At 38.0% G+C, this 19,315-nt stretch overlaps 1 protein-coding gene and 1 long non-coding RNA gene across 3 annotated transcripts in view; one reads left to right on the top strand and one right to left on the bottom strand.

Annotated features, from left to right (window-relative positions):
- Positions 1–108: 108 nt before the first annotated feature.
- Positions 109–19,315, top strand: part of URGCP (upregulator of cell proliferation) — a 92,327-nt gene continuing 73,120 nt past the window's right edge. The window contains exons 1-2 of one of the 2 annotated variants that reach the window (XM_019939284.3): positions 109–242; positions 10,876–10,999. The gene's annotated coding sequence lies outside the window, so the exon portion shown is untranslated. The remainder of the gene's footprint in view (positions 243–10,875; positions 11,000–19,315) is intronic. The other variant, XM_073809488.1, reaches the window with a different exon arrangement.
- On the bottom strand, positions 487–16,582 carry LOC141279497 (uncharacterized). The gene is made up of 3 exons (XR_012333831.1): positions 15,733–16,582; positions 5,959–6,047; positions 487–1,308 (listed from the first exon to the last, which is right to left on the bottom strand). It is a non-coding gene; the product is annotated as an uncharacterized lncRNA (long non-coding RNA).

Genomic DNA, 19,315 nt, shown 5'->3' on the forward strand with positions numbered 1-19,315 from the left:
CCCGGAGCGGCCGCGCCGCCAGTTGCCTCTCCCGTGGTCTCTGCCGCCACGCGACCCTACCTCTCGGGTCAGTGAGGGTCTAGGGAGGCTGGCGGAGAGAGGGGCGGTCGTTGCTTTAACAGGGACCCGCCGAGCACCCAGGAGGTACCGCAGCCATGCCCTCTGACCCACCCCCCCGCCGTGTTCCATCCCAGGCTGTCACATACTCCTGAAAGTAGTGGTTCTGCTTTGAACTTAATTCTGTAAGTATTCATCCCCTTTCATGTGTTATTTGTCAAATATGTTACAGCTCTTTCCATAGAAATACACGTAGAGCTTTCTATGCAGTGGGCCTGGAGATGTGCATTTTCAGTAATGCTTTAGTTGATTTTGATGCACTGGCAAGGGTGAGAACCACGGCCTTAAACTGTACATATCCAAACTTAACTGTCTTCTTCCCCCTTTTCCCAGGACCTGACAGGCATCTAGGTCAGAGTTTTTGGGCTAGGAGCTATTAGTGTGTCAAAGTCAGTTTAATGGGTTGCAACCAATATATATTTTTAATGAAATAAAATAGAACGCAAAATCTCAGTGCATTTCGCATAATAAAGGTGAGAATTGTGAAAGTTCTGTTGTGTGTGTGTGTGTGTGTGTGTGTGTGTGTGTGTAGATGATAATATTTATCCTCCAAATTTGGGCGCTTTTGAGAATGAAAGGGGGTGCAACTCTAGGACCAAAGGTGTAATCTGAGGCTGTCTCTGACCAACCAGGATGTATGGTCATCTGCATGTGAGTACGCCGAATATAAAATGTATCTCAGACATTTCCATGGTCCCCGGCCATGTCTTTGTCCAGAAGTCTTCAAGGATGCCCCGTGGCCTGCATGGATTGCATCCCATGCCATGGAAGCCCCTTCAAAATCCAGTGTCATCCAGTGTGGCTTACTATCAGGGGTTTACATCACTGCTCCGTTGACATTCCTTTACTCCTGGTTGCCCTCTAGAAAACTTCCTCTCTCTTTCCCCTAAAGCACAGCCATCATTCACCTTGTAAAGCCAGTTCAAGTCATTGCCCGCTGAATGGCCCCGGCACCACCTCTCCTTGGTGTAGCATGGCAACACAAATTCCTGTTAGTCCGTGAGTCATCCATCCCCACATTGTTTACATGGCTCGCCCCTCATAGAACAAATGATCCTCAATTTTTATGAGTGTTTATAAGCTTGTGTGAGACTATAAACTTCAGTGACAGTGATGGTTATCCCTGTATGGTGAGTTTACTAATGATGTTAATTTCTAAAATTTCCAGAGAATTTGCATCACTTGTATAATCTAGAAAAAAGAAAAGAAACAGAATTGTGTTGAATAGCAAATGAAAAATTCCATTTCTCCTTCCTTTTGGTAGTCTAGAACATAGTCTTCTAAACTTTTTACATAGATTTTTATAGTTTTTTTATGTTGAAATAATTTTAGATATACTGAAGTCTTGCAAATATAATAAAAGATATGAAAGTTGACAAATTGGACTTAATAAAAATGTAAAACTTTTGTGCTTCAAACAGCACCATCAAGAAAGCAAAAAGAATGAGAGAAAGTACTTGCAAATCATATATTTGATAAGGAAGTATCCAGAATATATACACTCTTACAAGTCATTAAAAAAGATAAACTCATTAAAAACTAGGCAAAGGATTTGAGTAGAAATTTCTTCAAAGAAGATATAGAAATGGCCAATAAGCACATAAAACAAAAAAAGCTCAACATCCTTAGTCATTACAAAAATGCAAATCAAGGCCACAATTAGATACTACTTCATACTCTCTTAGCTATGATCAAAAGGACAGATAGTAACAAGTGTTGGTGAGGATGTGGAGAAGTTGAAACCCTCACACTTCACTGGTGGGAATATAAAATGGTGCAGCTACTTTGGAAAATAGTTTGGCAGTTCCTTAAAAAGGTAAACATAGAATTATATGACCTGGCAATTCCATTCTTAGGTATATACCCAAGAGAAATTAAAACATGTCCACACAGAAACTTGTATGCAGATATTTACAGCAACATTTTTTATGCTAGCCAAAAGGTCAAAATAACCCAGATGTTGAGTGGATAAGCCAGATGTCATACAGCCACACAGTGGAATAATTTTGGCAATAAAAAGGAACGAGGTAGTGATAATATGCTGTATCATGAATATATTCAATTTCTGGGGTTGCCATATCAAAGTACCAGAAACTGGGAGGCTTAACAGAAATTTATTGTCTCATAGTTTTGGAGGCTGGAAGTCTGAAATCAAGGTATTGGCAGGGTTGGTTTCTTCTGAGGGGTGTGAAGGAAAATCTTTTCCATGCCTATCCTCTAGCTTCTTGTAGCCTCAGGCATTCTGTGGCTTGCAGATGGTGTTCTTCCTGTGTCTTGATCTCATCTTCCCTCTAAGTGTATCTATCACTGTGTCCAAATTTCCCCTCTTTATGAGGACTCAATCATTGGATTAGGGCCCACCACAGCTAATGACCTCATCTTTACTTGACATCTGCAGAGATCTAAATTTCAAATAAAGGCACATTCACAGGTACTGGGATTAGAACTTGAACATCTTTTGGGGGTACACAATTCAACACATAACAATGGATGAACCTCGAAAACATTATGCTGAAAGAAAGAAGCCAGTTACAAAAAGCTTCCATTTCCATATGATTCCATTTATGTGCAAGGTCCAGAATAGGCAACTCTAGAGACAAAGTGTATTAGTAGTTGCCTAGGGCTGAGGGAGAGCAGGATTGCTAGTGGGTAAATTATACGTCTGTAAAGTTGTTTGAAATATAACAAGACTCAGAGTTCTTGTTTACCCTTCATCCAGCTTCTAATGTTAGTATATTACATAACTGTAATATAATTATTTAATTGAGAAAATTAACATCTATACAATACTCTTTACTAATTTACAGACTCCATTTAAATTTCATTAGTTATCCAAACATGGATACCAAGGGGGAAAGGGGGGTGGGATGAATTGGGAGATTGGGGTCAATATACACTATTGATACTATGTATAAAATAGATAAATAATGAGAACCTATTGTATAGCACAGGGTACTCTACTCAGTGCTCTGTGGTGACCTAAATGGGAAGGAAATCCAAAAAAGAGGGGATACATGTATACATATAGCTGATTCACTTTACTATACAGTAGAAACTAACAACATTGTAAAGCAACTATACTCCAATAAAAATTTTTAAAAATAAACAAAATAGTTCAATAAAAGATGGTTCTTAAAAAAAATTATCCAAGCAATGTCTTTTTTTCTGGTTCAGGATCCAATTTAGGATCCCACGTTGTGTTGGTTTATCCTGTCGCCTTAGCCTCCTGGAATCTTAGACAATTTTTAGTCTTTCTTTGTCTTTGATGATCTTTGATGATCTTGACACGTGAAGAGTATGGGAAAATTATTTTGTAAGATGTCCCTCAATTTGGGTTTTCTGACTGATGAGAAATCAATCAGTTTGGGTTTTCTGATTGATGCATTTTTGGCAAGACGATTACAGAAGTGATGTGCCCTTCTTGGTGCATCATATTAGAGGTACATGAAATTGGTAAGTCATTAATGGTTAAGTCTGATCGTTCTGTTAAGTTGTTATTTATCAGATTTCTCCACTGTAAAGTTAAAAAATTTTCTTTTGAAATTAATAAGTAGCTTGTGGGGAGAAACTTTAAGACTGCATTTACCTTATTTTTTAAATCAGAGTTTCATCCAGTAATTTTAGATTTCATTCTTGCTCACAGCAATTATTACTGTGGTATTTACCAAATGGTGATTTTCTATTTCCTGTTTTCTTTCTACCTTTGTTAAATGGAATTCTACTCTAAGGAAGAGCTGTCCTTTCCCCTCCATTTATTTACAGACAGTCCCTGACTTACAGTGGTTTGACTTATAATTTTTTGATTTTACGACAGTGTGAAAGCAATAGAAGTTGAGTAGAAACTGTACATCGAATTTTGAATTTTGATCTTTTCCTGAGCTAGTGATATGTAGTATGATACTGTCTTGTGATGCTGGGCAGTGGCAGTGAACCAGTCAGCCACACAGTCAGGGAGGTAAACAACCAGTACACTTAGAACCATTCCGTACCCTTACAACTATTCTAGATTTTTACTTTCAGCATAGTATTCAATAAAATACATGAGATATTCAGTAGTTTATTATAATGTAGGTTTTGTGTTAGATGACTTTGTCCAACTTTAGGCTAACGTAAGTGTTCTGAGCACATTTAAGATAGGCTTGGCTAAGCTATGATGTTCCATAAGTTAGCTGTATTAAATGCATTTTCAACTTATGGGTTTATCAGGATATAACCCCACCATATTTTGAAGATCTGTATTTATTTATTCAATTATTTTGTTTATAACAGTATGGACTCATGGATGTTTATTCTATCAGTTTTAATCCATTAGTGTCATTTATTATGCTGCTCAAATTGTCCCAAATTTGGCCACTGAAAGCTTGTAGGGAGCCTCTAAGATGGCCTCCGACAATATCTACCTCTTAGTAGGTAGATAGTAGGCCCTTTCTTAATCTCTCCGTGAGTGTAGGCTGGATATAGTGACATTTCTAATGAATCGAAAAGGTGATGGGATGTCACTGCTGAGATTAGGGTTAAGTAAAAGACTGGCTTCTCTCTTGAGCAGACACTCTTGCTTTCTCATTCTCTTGTTCCCTTGCTCCTTCACTTCCTCACTGTGATGGAAACCAGCTGCCATATTGTGAGCTTCCCTGTGGAGAGGCCCCTGTGCCAAGGAACTGAGAGAGGCCTCCTAGCAATAGCTAGTGAAAAACAGGCCCTCAGCCCAACACCCCACAAGAAACTGAATCCTGCCAACACCATAGTAATGAGCTTGGAAATTCATCCTTCCTTATTTAAGCCTTGGGATGATCCTGGCTGACAGCTTGACTGCAACCCCATGAAAAACCTTGAGCCAAGGGAATCTGTATTAGTTTGCTAGGACTACCTTATGTACCACAGGCTGGGTGCCTTAAACAGCAGAAATTAATTTTCTCACAGATCTGGAGGTCAGAAGTCCAAGATCAAGGTTCTGGCTGACTTGGTTTCCAGTGAGGGCTTTCTTCCTGGTGTGTAGATGGCCTCCTTCTCACTATATATTTACAAGGTCTTTCCTTGGTGCATGTACATAGGGATTGGGGCTGCATGGGGAGAACACTAGTTCTCTGGTGTGCCTTATAAGGACACTAGCCCTATTGGATCAAAGCCCAACGTTATGACCTCATTTAACCTTAATTACTTCCTTAGAGGCCCCATCTCCAAATACAGCCACACTCAGGGGTAGGGCTTCAAAATATGAATTTGGGGGGGGAATAAACAAGGACCAGGAAAGAGGCAACTTAGCAAGACAGAAAACTTACAGACAATAACTGCTTTACTGCAGCCAGACACCATGGAACAAAATGGGCCCTCCTCCCCCTCAGCAAAGGTTAAGTGGGGAACCTAGACTTCCACGATTGTCTTGCTGGGATGATTTCAGAAAAGACCAAGAGAAGCTGGGATTGTCATGGCCACCCAATAATAATGAGACCTTTCCTCCTTCATAGTGTTCATGAAAGTCATGAACATGTAGGGAGCAGTTACAAGGCACTCTCCCCTCTTCCCCCCACCGCCCATGCCTCGTATTAGGGTTCTCCTGAGAAACTAGAGGGAGGTGGGAAGAAGAGATGAACCAGGAACACTAAGGGCAAGAGAAGATTGATATCAGCTCAAGCATTTGCGCCTGAGCTTTTGTTCTGTTCAGGCTCTCAATAGATTGGATGATACCCACCCACTTTGGAGAGGACCATCAGCTTTACTCAGTCCACCAATTCAAATGCTAACCTCTTCTGGAAACACTCTCACAGCACATCCAGAAATAATCTTTACAATCAAGGCATTCTGTAGCCCAGTCAAACTGACATATAAAATTAATCATCATACCCTCCCAGCCAGGGTGATGGAATTTCACCCCCACTTGGCAGAATTGAGGTGGGGTCTTCCCTTCTGTACTGATGTGATGTCAGAGGAGCCTGTAAAACAGAAGATTTAAATAGGATCTGAGTCTCAATGCAGTAATCAAAATGTCCAGGGTACAACTGAAAATCACTCATTATACCAAGAACCAAGACTACCTTAACTTGAGAAAGACAAGATAATCATCAGACACCAAACCAGAAATGACACAGAGATGGGCATTTTCTGACAAAGGTTTTAAAGCAGGCATGATAAAAATACTTTAATAAAAAATTCTGAAAATGCTTGAAACAAAAAACTAGAAAGTCTCAGCAAAGAAATACAAAATATAAAGAGGAACCAAGTGGAAATTTTAAAACTGGATATTACAATAAAGGAAATAGTAAACTCACTAGAAGGATTCAGCAGCAGAGTGGAAATGATAGGGAAAGGATTGGTGAAAGTAAAGATAAAACAATAGAAATTAACCAACAGAGAAAAATAGATTGGGAAAAAAAAAGTGAATAGAGGCTCAGGGACCTATGGTAGTATAACAAATGATTTAATATTTATCTCATCTGCATCCCAGAGGGAGAGGAGAAAGAGGGTGGGGTTGAAAACATATTTGAATAAATAATGACTGAAAAAAAAATTTGGCAAAAGACATAAAACTATAGATTCAAGAAGCTGAGCTAACCCACAATAGGATGCACCCCCAAAATATCATGCCAAGATACATCATAGTCAAAATTCTGAAAACTAAAGATGAAAAATCTTGAAAGCAGAAAGAAAAAAACAATACTTTACCTATAAGTAAAAAACAATTTGAATTACAGCAAGTTTCTTATCAGAAACTAAAGAGGCCAGAAGGAAGGGGCATCACATTTCCAAGTGCTGAAAACAACTATAACTAAGAAGTCTATATGCAGTGAAAATATTCTTTAGGAATAAAGTGTATAGATATCAAGACATTCTCAGATGAAGGAAAACTAGAAGGGTTTGTCACCAGTAGATCCACCCTATATTTTTTAAAAAGGGCTGAAGGAGGTTCTTGAACTGGAAAGGAAATGATAAAAGAAGAATTCTTGAAACATCAGGAAAGGAGATAGAACAATAGAAAGAGTAAAAATATTACTTAATACAATGGAATTTTTTCTCTTCTTAAGTTTTCTAAATTACATTTGGTGATTGAAGCAAAAATTGTAACATTGTCTATGGATCTCAAAGCATGTAGGGGAAATATTTAGGACAATTGTATTATAAATGACAGAGGGTAAAGGAACTGAAAGGATTGAAAGGTTTTTACACTTCACTCAAACTGGTGAAATCGTGACACCAGAGGACTATGAAAAGTTATGTGTGCATAATATAATACAACTAAATGTCTATACAAAGAGATACATTCAAAAGCACTATTGATAAAGCAAAATGGAATTCTAAAAGAAAAAAAGGTACAAGTAACCCAAAGGAAGGCAGAAGAAGAAAACAGAGGAAAGAAACAAAATGAAACAAAAAACCCCACTGAAGTCCTAGCATATCAATAATTACATTACATGTAAATGTCTGAATATACCAACTAATAGAGAAGAACAGAGTAGATAAAAAACAAGACCCTACTATATGCTCCCCACAAGAAACTCAGTTCAAAATTAATGGTATAGGTAGTAAAGTAAAAAGATGGCAAAAGATATGCAATGCAAACATTAATCAGAAAAAAGCTGTAGTGGCTACATTAATGTCAGATAAAGTAGACTCTAGAGCAAAGGAAATTACTAGGGTCAGAGAGGGGCATTTCATAATACTAAAAGGGTCAAGGCTATCAAGAAGACATGGCAATCCTAAATTTGTATGTACCAAACAACAGAGCTGCAAAATACTTAAAGCAAAAACGGACAGAACTGAGAGGAGAAATTGACAAACCCATGATTATAGTTGGAGACTTCAATGCCCCTCTTTCAATAATTGACTGAACTATGTGGAAAATCAGCAAGATTATGTAATAACAGTACCATAAGTTAACAGGATGCAGCATGCACACACACACACCACTTCACCCAACAACAGCAGAATACACATTCTTTTCAAGTTCCCATGGGTCGTTTACCAAGATAGACCACTTACCATGATAGAGCCATAAAACAAACTTCAACATGTTTAAAATAAGTGAAATCATACTGTGTGTGTTCTCACCACAAATGAACCAAGCTAAAAATCGGTAACAGAAAGATAACAGGAAAATCTCTAGTTGGAAACAAGTTGCTAAATAATCTTTGAGTCAAAGAGGAACTCTCAAGGGAAATAAAAACAACACGTTGAACTAAATGAAAATGAAATTAAAACATACCAAGACAAGTGGGCTATAACTAAAGTAGTGCTAGAGATAAATTTATAGCACCAAATTCTTACATTAGAAAAAAGGGAAAGTCTCAAGAAAATCATGTAAGCTCTCACTTTAGGATCCTATCTGGTGCAGAAGTAGGGAAATAATGAAATTGAAAGTAGAAAAACAATAGAGAAAGTAAGCAAAAGATGGTTCTTTGAAAAGATCAATAATATTGCCAAGTGACACAAATTAGCAATATCAGAAATGAAGTGGGATACCACTACAAATCTTGTAGATCTCAAAGAAGTAATAAGGAAATATAAATAATTTTACATACATAAATTTGACAACTAACGTGAAATGGACTAATTCCTCAAAAATCATCCAATATGGAATATAAATTTTTTATAGTTCTATAAATATTAAAGAAATTGAGTTTTTAATTTAAAACCTCCCAAGAAGGGACTTCCCTGGCGGTCCAGTGGTTAAGACTCCATGCTTCCAATGCAAGGGGCGTGTATTCAATCCCTGGTCAGGGAACTAAGACCCCACATGCCATGCAGTGTGGCCAAATAAATAAATAAATAAAATAGAAATAAAACATAAAAACTCCAAAGAAAGAATCAGATGTTTTCAGCAGAGAATTCTACCAAACATTAAAAGAAGAAGCAATTTTACACATTATCTACCAGAAAGCAGAAAAGGAGAAATTCCCCAACTCATTTTGTGAGGCCAGTGTTATCCTGATACCAAAACCATACAAAGACCATTCAAGAAAGGAAAACTGCAGATTAATATCTCTCATGAATACAGATGCAAAAATTCCTCAATGAAACATTAATAAGTAGAATTCAGCAATATATAAAAAGAGTTTTGGGATTCTGGGAAGACAGAGTAGGAAGTGCCGGGAACCTTGTCTTCTTTCCTGGACAGTTACACTGGCAGAATCTGCTTGATATAGCTATGTTGGAACTCTGAAGTCTATTCAGACTTGCAACTTCAAGGAGAAGGCTTGAACGGGAAATTGCAGTTAATTTTGGTCAATTTCAGCAATTGCTACCCATCCCCCAACCTCAGCTCTGAGACAGTCAGTTGTGCATTTGTACCAGGAGCATCTTACATGCAGCTTGCTGACCCAAGGTGGGCAATAAGGACCCTGTCCTCCAAATATCAGGGACCTGTTTTCTGATTGTTGATTGCTGCTTCTGATAATGGAAGTACAGACAGAACTGGGCAGTCATTGCTGCACCACCCCTCCCATTGTTGCAAGCCCCAAGCCCTACAGCTGAAACAACTTCTAGGAGATTTAAAGAGCTGGCACTTTTCTCTCCATCTTTATTTATCTTTTCTCCTTATTTGGGGAGCCAGACATTTAAGGACTAGGACATTCAAAAGCAACCCATGTACAGATCACCATACATGTCTAAGGAAAAACACAGACTCAGACCTGATAAGACCTTAAGTTTATACCTCAGGCTTATCCCTGGGAGAGAGAGCATAAAACAATAAAAATACCAATAAAGTAAACAAAAATGAAAGGAAACGCTTGAGAAATGGAAAAATCTGATTTCCAGACTTACTACATTGTTAGATTCAAATATTAAATTTTCAGGGAAAAAAATTATGTGCAAAGAAACAGGAAAAAAATTTTTTCCATGCAAAGAAAAAAAAATCAACAGAAACTGGTGAGAAAGGCCATATGGCAGACCCAATAGACAAAGAATTAAAAAAAACCTGTCTTAAAGACGCTCAAAAAACTAAAGGAATACATGGAGAAAGTCAAGATAATGATGTATGAACAAAATGGAACTATGAATAAAGAGAAAGTATAAGAGCACACTAAAAAGAGATTCTGGAGCTGAAAAGTACAATAACTTGAATGAAAAACTCACTAGATCCCAGTCAAAAGCAGATGTGAGTAGGAGAAGAAAGAATCAGTGAACAAGAAGATAAAACAATTGAAATTGTCAAGTCTGCAGAACAGAAAGAATAAAGATTGAAGGAAAGTGAACAAAGCCCAAGGAACCTGTGGAACATCTTCAAGAGTATCAACATGCATTGTGGGAGTCCCAGAAGAAGAGAGAGACAGACAGGAGCAAAGGGATTATTTGAAGAAATAATGCCTTAAAACTTCCCAAATTTGAAGAAAGACATGAACTTAAACACTCAAGAACCTTAATGAACGCCTAGTAAGATGAATTCAAAGAAGGTCACACTGAGACATAGAAACTGTTGAAAGCAAAAGAAAATCTTGAAAGCAGCAAGAGAGAAGTGATTCATCACATAGAAGTGATCTTCAGTAAGATTATCAGCAGATTTCTCACTTGAAACTTTGGAGGCCAGAGGTCAGTGGGCTGGTATATTCAAAGTGCCAAAAGAAAACCACCAAAAAGTGTCAATCAAGAATCCTAAATCTGCCCCAAACTGTCCTTAGAAGGGAGGGAGAAATTAAACCAAAAGCTAGCACAAGGAATAAATAATAAAGATTAGAACAGAGATGATGAATGAAATATAAATTAGAAAAATGGCAGGGAAAATGAATGAAAACAAAACTTTTTTTTTTTGTTTTTTTTTTTTAAAAGGAGGCTTCTGGGAAGATGGTGGAGCCAGAAACACCAGGAATCTGTCTACCCAACTAGGCAAAAATTGCACCAGCAGAATCATCTGATGTAACTGTTTTGGACCTCTGGAGTCTGTTGAACACAGGTAACTTTTAGGGGAACCCTTGGATGGTAAATTTCTGTCAATAATCAGCACTTGGCACAGTAGCAGCTACCAATTCCCAACACACAATCTGTGTGACTGTGTTCCTGGAGCAACTTGCACCCAACTTGTGAGAGTCAGGGTGGGCAACAAGTACCTTTTCTTTCAAATATCAGGGATCTGTTATATGATTGTTGATTGCTGCTTCTGATCACAGAGGTGCAGACAAATAGAGCTAGAGGGGAGCCATTGTTGTTGCACCTCCTCCCATTATTGCAAGCCCCTACCCCATCTGGCTCAAGTGTCTTTCAAGATATTTAAAGGCCAGCACTCTTCATCCCCCCTTCATTTTTTGCTTTTCCTCTTTTGGGAGACAGACATTAAAGGCTAGACTATTAAAAAACAGCTGCATATATGGGTAAAATTAGAAAGTGATTACACATGCCTAAGAAGAGTCTCAGAAAAGACATAAGCCCTTAACTTTACACCTTAGGCTGATTCTCAGGACAGAGACAGCCTATGGCAATCAAAAACAACAACAACAGCAAACCCTGGGGAAGGGGGAAGAATCTGATTTCCAGAGCTACCACATTATTAGATTCAAATGTCCAGTATTCAACAAAAACATTACAAGGCATACAAAAAAACAGGAAAGTGTGGCCCATTCAAAGGAAAAAAATATATCAACAAAATATGTCCCTGAAAAGAGTTTATGGAAGGAGAGGAGGCAAGATGGTAGAGTAGAAGGATGTGAGCTCACCCCTTCTTATGGAAACACTGGAATCACAACTAACTGCTGAAAAACCACTGACCAAAAAAAAAAAAAATGCTGGAACCTACCAAAAAAGATAGGATACCCTAAATCCTAAATCCAAAGGCAAAGAAGAAGCCACAAAGAGATGGTAAGACAGGTGCAATCACCATAAAATCGAATCCCATACACACTGGGTGGAATTTGTTCTCCTACAGGAGTGAAAGTTCAGAGCGTCATGTCGGGCTCCTCAGCTTGGGGGCCTGGGAATGGGAGGAAGAGCCCCCAGAGAGTCTGGCATTGAAAGCCACTGGGGTTTGACCACAGCACTGGGGGAAAGAGAAACTCCACTCTTGGAGGGTGTACACAGGGTCTCATGTGCACCAGGACCCAGGGAAAAAAGCGGTGACCTCATAAGTGACTGGGCCAGACTTAGCTGCTATTGTTGGAGGGTACCCTGCAGAGGTAGGAGGCAACTGTGACTCACTGTGGGGAAAGGGACACTGGTGGTGGTGGCTGTGGCGAGTGCTCATTGGCGTGGGCCCTCTAGGAGGGTGCCATGTTCTCACCAAGACCTGGCACCACCCAACAGCCTGAAGGCTCCAGTGCTGGGACACCTCAGGCCAAACAACCAACAGGACTGAAACATAGCCCCATGCATCAGCAGACAGGCTGCTTAAAGTCTTCCTTAATAAACAGCCACCCAATAATGCACACACACTCAGACACAACCCTGCCCACCAGAGGGACCAGGCCCAGCTCCACCCACCAGTGGGCAGGTACCAGTCCCTCCCACCAGACAGCCTCAGGTGGCAGACAGCAGAGGCAAGAGAACTACAACCCTACAGCCTGTGGAACAGGAACTGCAATCACAGATAGTTAGAAAAAATGAGATGGCAGAGGAATATGTCCCAGATAAAGGAACAAGATAAAACCCCAGAAAAACAACTAAGCGAAGTGGAGATAGGCAACTTATCTGAAAAAAATTCAGAGTAATGGTAGTAAAGATGATCCAAGATCTCAGAAAAAGAGTGAAGGCACAGATTGAGAAGACATAAGAAATGTTTAACAAAGACCTAGAAGAACTAAAGAACAAACAAACAGAGATGAACAATACAATAACTGACATGAAAAATACACTAGAAGGAATCAGTAGCAGAATAACTGAGGCAAAAGAACGGATAAGTGACATGGAAGGCAGCATGGTGGAAATCACTGCTGCAGAACAGAATAAAGAGAAAAGAATGAAAAGAAATGAGAACAGTCTGAGAGACCTCTGGGAAAACATGAAATGCACCAACATTTGCATTATAGGGGTCCCAGAAGGAGAAGAGAGGGAGAAACGGCCTGAGAAAATATTTGAACAGATAATAGCTGAAAACTTCCCTAACATGGGAAGGGAAGCGGTCACCTAAGTCCAGGAAATGCAGAGAGTCCCAGGCAGGAGAAACCCAAGGAGGAACACACTGAGACAGATAGTAATCAAACTGACAAATATTAAAGACAAAGAAAAAATATCAAAAGCAACAAGGGAAAAGCAACGAACGATATACAAAGGAACTCCCATAAGGTTGTCAGGTGATTTCTCAGCAGAAACTCTGAAGGCCGGAAAGGAGTGGCACAATATACTTAAAGTGATGAAAGGGAAGAACCTACAACCAAGAATACTCTACCCAGCAGGGCTGTCATTCAGATTCAACATAGAAATCAAAAGCTTTACAGACAAGTAAAAGCTAAGAGAATTCAGCACCACCATCCAGTTTTGCAACAAGTGCTAAAGGAACTTCTCTAGGTGGAAAAGAAAAGGCCACAACTAGAAACAAGAAAATTATGAATGAAAAGCTCACTGGTAAAGGCAAACATACAGTAAAGGTAGGAAATCATCTGCACACAAATATATCAAAATCAGCAATTGTGAGAAGAGGAGAGCACAAATGCAGGATATCGGAAATGCATTTGAAATTATAGACAATCTATATTGTCTTTATTGAATTAAAACAATCTATATTGTTGTTTATATACAGACGTCTACATCAAAACCTCATGGGAACAGCAAACTGAAAATCTACAATAGATACACACAAAAAAGCAAAAGCAATCCAAACACAACACTAAAGTAAGTCATTGAATCACAAGAGAAGAGAATGAAAGAGGAAGGGAAGAAAAAACACAAAAACAAATCCAAAACAATTAACAAAATGGCAATAAGAACATACATATGATAATTACCTTAAATGTAAATGGATTAAATGCTCCAACCAAAAGACATAGACTGGCTGAATGGATACAAAACAATACCTGTATATATGCTGTTTACAAGAGACCCACTTTAGATCCAGGGAAACATACAGACGGAAAGTAAGGGGATGGAAAAATGTATTCCATGCCAATGGAAGTCAAAAGAAAGCTGGAGTAGCAATACTCATATTAGACAAAATAGGCTTTAAAATAAAGACTGTTACAAGAGACAAAGAGGACACTACATAATGATCAAGAGATCAATCCAAGAAGAAGATATAACAATTGTAGATATATATGCATCCAACATAGGAGCACCTCAATTTATAAGGCAATTACTAACAACCATAAAAGGAGAAATCAGCAGTAACACAAAAACAGTGGAGGACTCTAACACCCTATTTTCATCAATGGACAGATGATCCAGACAGAAAATCAATAAGGAAATGCAGGCCTTAAATGACACATTTGACCAGAGGGACTAAATTGATATTTATAGAGCGTTCCATCCAAAACAGCAGAATACACGTTCTTCTCAAGTGCACATGGAGTATTCTCCAGGATTGAGCACATGCTGGGCCACAAAGCGAGCCTCAGTAAATTTTACTGATTATTGACCCAGGGATTTTTGCAGAAAGTAATGCCTTTAGCTGGTGATTTTTATTTTGGCTGGCCAAAAATTAATTCTTTTATTTCACTAACACTTTGTGGGTTACTGCCTTCAATAGAGACACTTGACATACCTGTAAAATCTTCTAATTTTCATGAAATGTTGTTTTCACTTCACTATTCTGTAGAAGCAAAGGTGCATTCTCTGGCACCCTGAGTTTCATTTTCACTTTTTGTATCAGAATCAGTCACTATTTTTTAAAATCTTTTTATTGGTCTAATATTCACATCATCTGAATCAGAACTGTATTCTGAAAAACTATCATCTTCTGAGACACTAGTACATGTGTCAATCAGACAATCAGAGAAAGTATGTGCATAAAATGGACTGAAAAATTCTTCACTCAAAATTTTGCAAAGCGTCATTTTGGAAGATTTTATGTATATAATATATACAAGGTTGGAACAAAAACTTAATGGAGCAAAATGTGAATGATAATGACAATTGTAAGTTGTATAAAGAACTTTGATCAATTTATGCTCTAACAAATTGCACAGTGATGTTAATTGTAGCACTCTCTAAGAACATATTGATACATCTCTGGTCAATAACATCCGGGTAACAAAAGATGTATTAATACATCTCTGGTCAATAATGTGTTAATAAAATTGAAGTCATAACAATCATCTTTAATGACCATAATGCTGTAAGATTAGAAATCAACTACAAGAAAGAAAAAAAGTGTACAGAACACAAACACGTTGGACGTTAAACAATAAGCTTCTAAACAACCAATGGATCACTGAAGAAATCAAAGAGGAAATCATAAAATACCTAGAGACAAATGAAAATGAAATCACAACAATCCAAAACCTATGGGACACAGCAAAAGCAGTTCTAAGAGGGAAGTTTATAGCAATAGAGACTTACCTCGGGAAACAAGGAAAATCTCAAATAAACAACCTAACCTTACACCTATAGCAACTAGAGAAAGAAGAACAAAACCCAAAGTCAGTAGAAAGAAACAAATCATAAAGATCAAAGCAGAAATAGATGAAATAGAGATGAAGAAACTAATAGAAAAGATGAATGAAAGTAAAAAGTGGTTCTTTGAAAAGATAAATAAAATTGACAAACCTTTAGGGCTTCCCTGGTGGCGCAGTGGTTGAGAGTCCGCCTGCCGATGCAGGGGACACGAGTTCAATGCCCTGGTTCGGGAAGATCCCACATGCCACGGAGCGGCTGGGCCTGTGAGCCATGGCCACTGAGCCTGCGCGTCCAGAGCCTGTGCTCCACAACAGGAGAGGCCACAACAGTGAGAGGCCCACATACCGAAAAAAAAGAAAAAAAAATTGATAAACCTTTAGCCAGACTCATCAAGAAGAAGAGGGAGGGGGCTCAAATCAAAAAAATTAAAAATGAAAACAGGGACGTTACAATGGACACCACAGACATACAAAGGATCTTAAGAGACTAGTACAAGCAACTATATGCCAATAAAATTGACAACCTAAAAGACATGGACAGATTTTTAGAAAGGTACACCCTCCCCAAACTGAACCAGGAAGAAACAAAATATGAACAGACCAATCACAAGTACTGTAATTGAAACTGTGATTTTAAAACTCCCAACAAACAAAAGTCCAGGATCAGATGGCTTCACAGGCAAATTCTATCAAACATTTAGAGAAGAGCTAACACCTATCCTTCTCAAACTCTTCCTAAAAATTGCAGAGGGAGAAACACTCCCCAACTCATTCTACGAGGCCACCATCACCTTGATACCAAAACCAGACCAAGATATCACACAAAAAAGTTACAGGCCAATATCACTGATGATCATGGACACAAAAATCCTCAGCAAAATACTAGCAAATGGAATCCAACAACACATTAAAAGGATCATGCACCATGATCAAGTGGGATGTATCCAAGGGATGCAAGGATTCTTCAATATATGCAAATCAATCCATGTGATACACCATCTTAATAAACTGAAGAATAAAAACCATATAATCATCTCAATAGACGCAGAAAAAGCTTTTGAGAAAATTAAACATCAATTTATGATAAAAACTCTCCAGAAAGTGGGCATAGAGGGAACCTCCCTCAACATAATGAAGGCAATATATGACAAACCCACAGCAAACATTATTCTTAATGGTGAAAACCTGAAAGAATTTCCTCTAATATCAGGAACAAGACAAGGGTGCCCACTCTCACCACTATTATTCAACATAGTTTTGGAAGTCCTAGCCATGACAATCAGAGAAGAAAAAGAAAGAAAAGGAATCCAATTGGGGAAAGAAGAAGGACAACTCACTGTCTGCAGATGACATGGTTCTATACATAGAAAATCCTAAAGATGCCACTAGAAAACTACTAGACCTAATCAATGAATTTAGCAAAGTTGCAGGATACAAAATTAATACACAGATATCTCTTGCATTCCTATACAATAACAGTGGAAGATTAGAAAGAGAAATTAAGGAAACAATCCCATTTACCATTGCTACAAAAAGAATAAAATACCTAGGAATAAACCTACCTAAGAAGGCAAAAGACCTGCATGCAGAAAACTATAAGACACTGATGAAAGAAATTAAAGATGACACAAACAGATGGAGAGATATACCATGTTCTTGGATTGGAAGAATCAACATTGTTAAAATGACTCTACTACCCAAAGCAATCTACAGATTCAATGCAATCCCTATCAAACTACCACTGGCATTTTTTCACAGCACTAGAACAAAAAATTGCACAATTTGTATGGAAACACAAAAGACGGACTCCCTTTTTGTAACTCATAAAGGTAAAATAATATTTGCTTTGTGCCAAGTTTTCTCAAAAGGAAAAGGACTATATACCATGACCAAATCGGATTTATCCCCGGAATTTAAGGATGGTTCAACATAGGAAAACCAATCATTGTAATACATTACATTAACAGTAGAAAGGGGAAAAAAACCACATGATTATCTCAATTGTTGCATAAAAGCATTTTACACAATTTAACAGCTTTTTATGATTAAAAAAACACACAACAAACTATGAATAGAAGGAATACCTCAACATAATAAAAGCTGTATATGAAAACCCCTCAGTGAACATCTTTCACTCAAAGGTGAAAGTCTGAAAGCTTTTCCTCTAAGATCAGGAACAAGACAAAAAGGTCCACTTTCACCATATCTATTTAACAGAGTCTTGGGAATTCTAACCAGAGCAGTTAGGCAAGAAAAGGAAATGAAAGGCATCCAAATTGGAAAGGAAGAAGTAAAATGATCTCTGTACACAAATGATATGATCTTATAGGTAGAAAACTCTAAAGATTACACACACATACACAGATTGTTAGAACTTATAAACAATTTCAGTAGAGTCACAGGATACAAAATCAACACAAAAAGTCAGTTGCACTTCTACACACTAACAGTGAACCAAAAGGAAATTAAGAAAACGATTCCATTTACATTAGCATCAAAAAGAATAAAATACTTAGTAATACTTAGGAAGCAAGGAGGTGAAGGACATGTACAATGAAAACTAAAAAACATTGCTAAAAGAAATTAAAGAATGCATGAGCAAATGAAAAGACATTCCATGTTCACATTGGAAATCTTAATATTGTTAAGATTATCAGTATTACCAAAGAAATCTACCATTTCAATGAAGTCGTTATCAAAATCCCAGTGACAGTTTTTGCACAAATGGAAAAACCCATTCTAAAATACATATAGAATCTCAAGGGACACTGAATATCCAAAACTATCTTGAAAAAGAACAAAGCTAGAGGACTTGCCATCCTGATTTCACAACTTAGTATTAAGCCATAGTAGTCAAAACAGCGTAATACTGGCAAAAGGCCTACATATATAGACTACCCGAAAAGAATAGAGAGCCCGGAAGTAACCCTCGCATAGTCAAATGATTTTCCACAAGGGGCCAAAGAGTATTCAATGGGGAAAGGACAGGCTTTTCATGAAATGGTGCTGAGAAAACTGGACATCCACATGCAAACATGATGTTAGACCCTCACACCATATACAAAAATAAGCTCATGTATGAGCTCGGGCTGCTGTAACAAAATACTACAGACTGGGTAGCTAAACAATGTAAATTTAATTTTCTCACACTTCTGGAGCCTGGGAAGTCCAAGATTAAGGTGCCAATAGAGTTGGTGTCTGGTGAAGGCCTTCCTCCTGCATTGCAGATGACTGCCTTTTGCTGTGTGCTCATCTGGCCTTTCCTCAGTACATATGGAGAGAGGGTGGAGGGGGCACTCTGATTTCTTTTCCTCTTCTTATAAGGTCATTAATCCTGTAGGATTAGGAACCCACCCTTATGACCTCATTTAACCTTAATTACCTCTTAAAGATCCATCTCCAGATACGCTCACATTGGGGGTTAGGGCTTAAATATGAATTTGGGGGGAACACAATTCAATCTATAGCAATTCAAAATGGATCCATGACCTAAATATAAGACCGAAAACTATACAACTCTTAGAATATAGGGCAGAAGCTTCATGTCATTGGATCTGGCCTTGATTTATTGGATATGACACCAAAAAATCGCAGACAACAACAACAAAAAAATAAAAATAGACCAATTGGATTTCATGAAAATTTAAAAAATTTGTGCATCAAAAGACATCAACAAAGTAAAAAGGAAACTCACAAAATGGGAGAAAATATTTGAAAATCAAATATTCATGAGA

The sequence above is a fragment of the Tursiops truncatus genome, chromosome 9 (assembly GCF_011762595.2).
Source record: "Tursiops truncatus isolate mTurTru1 chromosome 9, mTurTru1.mat.Y, whole genome shotgun sequence".
NCBI lineage: Eukaryota > Metazoa > Chordata > Mammalia > Artiodactyla > Delphinidae > Tursiops > Tursiops truncatus.